Here is a 6047-nt window from a genome sequence, read left to right as displayed (position 1 = left end):
CTCAGAATTGTTAGTTTATATCATGCAATTCTGAAGGGAAAACAGTCAGAATTGCGAGATAAATTTCTTTTTTCTTTTTTAATCTTTTTTTATTCTGTTGCGTAAACAAAAGCTTCCATAAAAACACATGGGTAACGCTTTAGATTACAGCCCGGAAAGTACTGCGTAATTAAAGCAATTTTACAGCGTAACCTTCGGTTATAGTGTACCTATAATGTACTTACAATATAAGTATAAGAGAACAATATTTTAAGTTTGGGGAATAAAGGGGTAACAACCAGGAGAATTAAAAAATTATTTATACTGTAAGTATTATAGAACTAAGGGTAACTTATTCTACTATTATGACATAACAATCTTACATTTGGGATCAATTTAGCGAGAACATACACTGCGTACCTTTTTGAAATAATGGTGAACCAGTAGGCTACTGTATAGGCTTTATAAATGCATAGATGTACCCTGTAATTTTTAAAATGTAATCTTTTTAACAAAAGTGCACTGAAAACGAAGACTATTGCAACTTTTGCTTAAATATTGTGGAAAGATACTTTTGTTTCATGTAGCTTGTTACCCCCTTGTTCCATGTAGTTACAGGGTAGCCTAAGTGTGACATTGCGGGCCGTAAATTAAAGTGGTGCTTGTTACCCTCTTGTTCCGTGTAGTTACAGGGTAACAATAAAAATGTATACACACAATCTTATATCACTGACTCGGAAACCTTTATTTATTATACAAGCACCACTTACCCTGTAACCACATGAAACAAGATATATTTCCCAGTATTTAAAAAAATTGCAATAGTCTTAGCTTTTCTTGCCTTGAAACATGTTAGCCCAACTTAAACATCTGCACTTTTACTATCATAAAATAAATAAATAAAAGTATAAATGCATAGATATGTACCCTGTAATTAAAAAAAAGCCTATACAGTATGTATTGGTATACAATTATTACAAAAAGGTAAGCAATGTGTATGTTTTCGCTAAATTGCTCCCAAATGTAAGATTGTTGTATCATAATAGTAGAATAAGTTACCCTTAGTTCTATAATACTTACAGTATAAATATTTTTTTAATTCTCCTGGTTGTTACCCCTTTATTCCCCAAACTTTACATATTGTTCCCTTATACTTACATGCAAGTACTTTATAGGTACACTATAATTACCGAAAGTTACTCTGTAAATTCCTCTTAATTACACAGTACTTTCCGGGCTGTAATCTAAAGCGTTACCAACACATGCAAATAGTTCTTAGTCAGAATTGAGAAATTTACACTCGCAGTTGCGAGAAAAAAGTTAGAATTGTGAGATAAAAATTGCACTTAGCCTAGGCCTATCTTTTAAATTGTTTTATTCAGTGGCGGAAACAAGCTTAGGCTATTAGTCTTGGCGGTTGAAATAAAAAAAAATCGGGATATAATAAGTTTACATTGTATTTAGTGTGTTCTATGATGAAGCGAGCACTATGAAAGCCACAATAATAATATCTGCAGCACCGACACCTGTAGGCCAGTAGATGTCCTCATTATTATGCACATTTCATTTGAGTGAGTAGCCTACATTGTCCAATACAAAGCCAATTCTCAATGCAGACGTGGAACAAACGTTGGCTACTTCAATAGGCCTGCATGCTACTGCTTTATGTTTTCTTTTCAAGAGCGATGTACTTCATTACACTATTAACCGAAAAATAGGCTGCATTGGTTTTTTTTTACTATTAACATGGGAGATAGGCCTAGTACTTTGATGGTGTCAAGTTTGAACACGAGAAGGGTGGCAAGCAGCAATCTACCAAGTAATGCACTGCATTTAAATAACACACATGCCATTGTTCACACACAAAGCCAGACATTTAACAATAGCTGCCTTACCTTTCTAGTTTTCTAAATTCAATTAATAGGCATTGCAAAAACTGTAGGCCTACAACTATTGCGAAAGCAGTGCAAACTGTAAAATAAGAATAGTGTTATCAGTACACTGTCAGTCTTAAAATAAAGGTTCTTTATTGGCATAATTCCACGTAGATGCTTGAACATTAATGGAACCTTTCCATTGCACAAAAGCTTATTTTGTAGAAAAAGGTTCTTATGATTATTAAAATGTTTTCCACACTAAGAAAAAAAGCCCCTGCCCCTTTTGTCTCAAAATGTATTGTGCCCTTTTCTGATCATTGTAAATAATATTAATAATTATTATAAATATTATAATAAATAACAATACACTTACACACCCTTGCCACTAACAATAATAATACAAACAAATATTATATAAAAATTTTTTTGGCGGAGAAGTGGTAGGCGGAGTTTCCTTTGCAGCGCCTCGTACGCATTTAACATAGACAGTAAAAGAAAGGCATTTAACGGTTCTGGTAGCTACGCACTACGCAGCAGTTCGCGCGAGTCTTCAAACGAGCAGCAGGTAACGTTAAAGCTAATACGGAAAATTAAATTTATCCTACGATCACCATGCTACTCCAAAAGTTGCGGCAGCAAGCGAGTTATTCTTAACTATAATAAAAGTATAACTCGATTTCAGACGCATTCTGAGTGACAATGTTTTTCGTTTTTATCCAAGGAATAAAAGTGCAAGGGGAAATACATCTAGTTAAATGAAATCTTAAGTCAATGTCCAACTCTAAATTGTAAGGAACTTATATCTTTGATTTCATAGTAACGCTTTACAATAAGGTTCATTTGTTCATTACCCATGAACTAGCATGAACTAACCACGAGCAACACATTTGTTACTGTATCTTAGTTAATAATACAACTGTTAATTGTTTATTCATTTTATGTCACAGTCAGTGCATTAACTAATGATAACAAATACAACTTTTGATTTTAATGTTTTAGTAAATGCTGAAATTAATATTAACTAAGATTAATAAATGCTGTAGAAGTGCAGTTCATTATTAGCTAATGCTAACTAATTTAACTAATGAAACCTTACTGTAAAAGGGTTACTGATTCATGATAGCTAACACTGTCTTTCATACATATAATACATACATTAAGTTTACAACATCAACAAAACTAAAAATTAGTTTTCCATAAAATTATTAATTTTACCTTCTTGATTCTCACTGTTTTGTTTGGTAAAGTAAATAATATTTAGTAATATTATCATAATTTCCCTATTTTCATTTGATGTGTTATGCATTCTAATAATTGTAAAAACATATTTTCTTAGAATGCCAAGGAAAGAAAGAATAAAATAAAAAAATCAAGGAACTCTATGATGCAGCCAAAGGAAGCATCCCTCTCACAAGTTGGCTGAATAGAGAGAATAAAAATGCAGGTACTGTTAAATTAAATATAAAAAAAAATTAGTGCCCTTTTTGGTCCCTCCGCCCCGCCCCTGAGGAGGTCTGTGCACGCCACTGCTGCAATGCATATTGGGTGCAGTCTTTGTGTGCACTTTGACCTCACATTGTGACCATAGTATAAGCACACAGTGAGGACGTGGTGACGAGGTAACACTTTTAGGTCACTGTGACCTCACAATGTGACCACATCACGAGTATCCAGTGAGCTCATGGTGAGAGATCACTGTGAGACCAAATTGGGTGGCCCACCATGGCCCTAACCTATAACAAAATTGGTTGCTGCCGAATAGGCTACTGTTGAGAGACTCACAGATTCAGGTAATTCGCTTAAGCAATATATCAATCTCTCTCTCCAATAACTGCATTAGTCTGCATATCAATGGCTCAAGCCTCCATTACAGCTCTACAAGTTAATTTTTAAATTTTTTGTTAACCGTAGAAAAAGTGGAATAGTTGACTCTAGGTCGTTGAAATATTAGAAAAATAATGCACAACCGAGGTGTATTTTTCTAATAATTCAACGGGCCATCCTCAATTATTTCTTACTTATAAAACGGAGTTTGTTCAGGTTGTTTTCATTTTTTTTCTTGGAACCATTTAAATCCCTGCCCCAAACTAAAAATCTAAAATTACTAAATTGTCACAAAATCTGTTATAAAGAAAAATTAAAATAGTATTAAAATTTAGGAAAAAAAAAAACTCTTAACGTTTCAAACTCTCAAAAAAAAAAAAAAAACCTCTGGCATTTGCAATAATTAACCCATATATAACGGAACAGAATCTTCTGGCCCTTCAGGGATAGAAAAACATTACACACACACACACACACACAAATTAACCTGTTAAAACCTGCAAAGAGGGACATGAATGACACAAACGACCAATTAAGATGGTGGCTTGACCATTTACTGAATGTGTATTGATCCAATTTGTGAGCCTCAGACTGTCAAAACAACTCATTAGTAGCTTTATCTCACCTTGTAATTTATTAAAAGATGTGAGACCTGTGTTCTAAAAACCTTTCAAGCTTCGGTCTTGGCCTGTTATTTGGTCAGCGTCACATCTTATTCTGATGGAAAAAGGGCTTGTGGTCTAGTGTATTCTTAACAGAGTAATTAGCTCTCTGGTTTTAATATAGCTTTTGGTATACAAATTGGGACTAACACACCCAACCACAAAATTTAAAGTATACCAAATGTCCCAAATTAGTTATACTTGAACCCTTTTAACATTTATTTTCAGAACAGTAGAGGAAATGTCTGTTGGATTCTATGTTTTGTTGTGGTGGGACAAGTCACATATATTGTGCAAACAAGGAAAATCTCTCACATTTTATAGAAATCTATAGGTTCACATCTATAGGTTGCTATAGAAAATAATGTTTTTTTTCTCAACTGTAACTGAATGACCACGAAAAGAGAGAAAAAAAGGAAGTTGTTAGTTTCACAACAACACATGCATGTGTCACATTTGCAATTCCCACAATGCATATAATAATTTTTATTCAACGTCATGAATTGCATAATGTTACTGTCATTTGTAAATAGTTGAGATATTCACATCGTTTAGCTTTAACTCTCGTAATAAAGAAAACCCCCGTTTTTCCACATTTACTTAATTTCAAAGACAAGCTTACAAATTCTGTAATTTGTCCATGACATAAAATGTCTAACATTTGTCACATGGCTGGGATGTCAGCTATGCCTATCATTGATGCACATGACAGGTCGATGACAAGTGAATTTTATATTTTAAATGGATGGCACTGATCTGAGTAGAGTGTCCCACACTGACATTGCACAGGGGTGACGTTAATGGATGTTATAGGGCCCTCTGAGAAATAAGAGATGGAAAATTGTTGGATAAAGTATTTGGTTTGAGTTGTGGGGTTGGCAGGGCAATGACCTTGTTATCACAGAGACAGGCTTTATTTTACAGAAAAATAGGTTCAAGAATTCTTACATAATTTTATTTGGAAGTCTGGTTGAAAGTGTTTGTTGTTTTCTTTCTCCTGACCTAGACCCTCTCTGATTGGTAACCGAGGGCAGATCTACTAGTTTATTGGCCAATAAAAATAGCTGTGAACTCTATGATGTCATCACTGAATAAATCACTCTTAATCTGAAATGTGAAATGCACATGAAATAAATAATTTCCATAATTCAAAACAGCGCACCATTCATATAGATCCAGTAATATGGAATTCCCTAATTAGAGTAAATAACAAAATACTTTATGCTGAATTTAACATTTAACATTGCCCTTTAACTTTGAGTTCCAGTGATCATCTTATAGCGTACAAAAAGAACTCATCTGCATTCCTGGCATTCTGAGGCACCAACAACATCTGACTGCAGCGATGTAAATTATCGCTGTTGGAGCATGTGACACAACAGCTTTTTAACTTCATCTTCACTTCAATCAGTTCATCTCTCTCTCTCTTTCTTTCTTTCTTTCTCTGGGGGCAGTAGTGCCCTCCTGTGCTTGTGGGACAGGAATGTTCAACAGCAGGGTGACAATCTCCTGCTAGCCCTTTACAAACACACACACACACACACACACACACACACACGATGACATCAGCTGCTTGTCTACATCGCTGGGACACTCCAGGCTGCCAAAGGGGGAATGTAGCACCCGTCAGTTACTTCAGCCATGCTGCTTGTTCACGTACTATCCATACTGAGTGGGTTAGCTTTTAATAAACAGGCCCAAGGAG

Source organism: Rhinichthys klamathensis, unplaced genomic scaffold (assembly GCF_029890125.1).
Source record: "Rhinichthys klamathensis goyatoka isolate OS25496 unplaced genomic scaffold, OSU_Roscu_1.1 h1tg000387l_1, whole genome shotgun sequence".
Taxonomy (NCBI): domain Eukaryota; kingdom Metazoa; phylum Chordata; class Actinopteri; order Cypriniformes; family Leuciscidae; genus Rhinichthys; species Rhinichthys klamathensis.
This window is presented reverse-complemented; position numbering follows the sequence as displayed.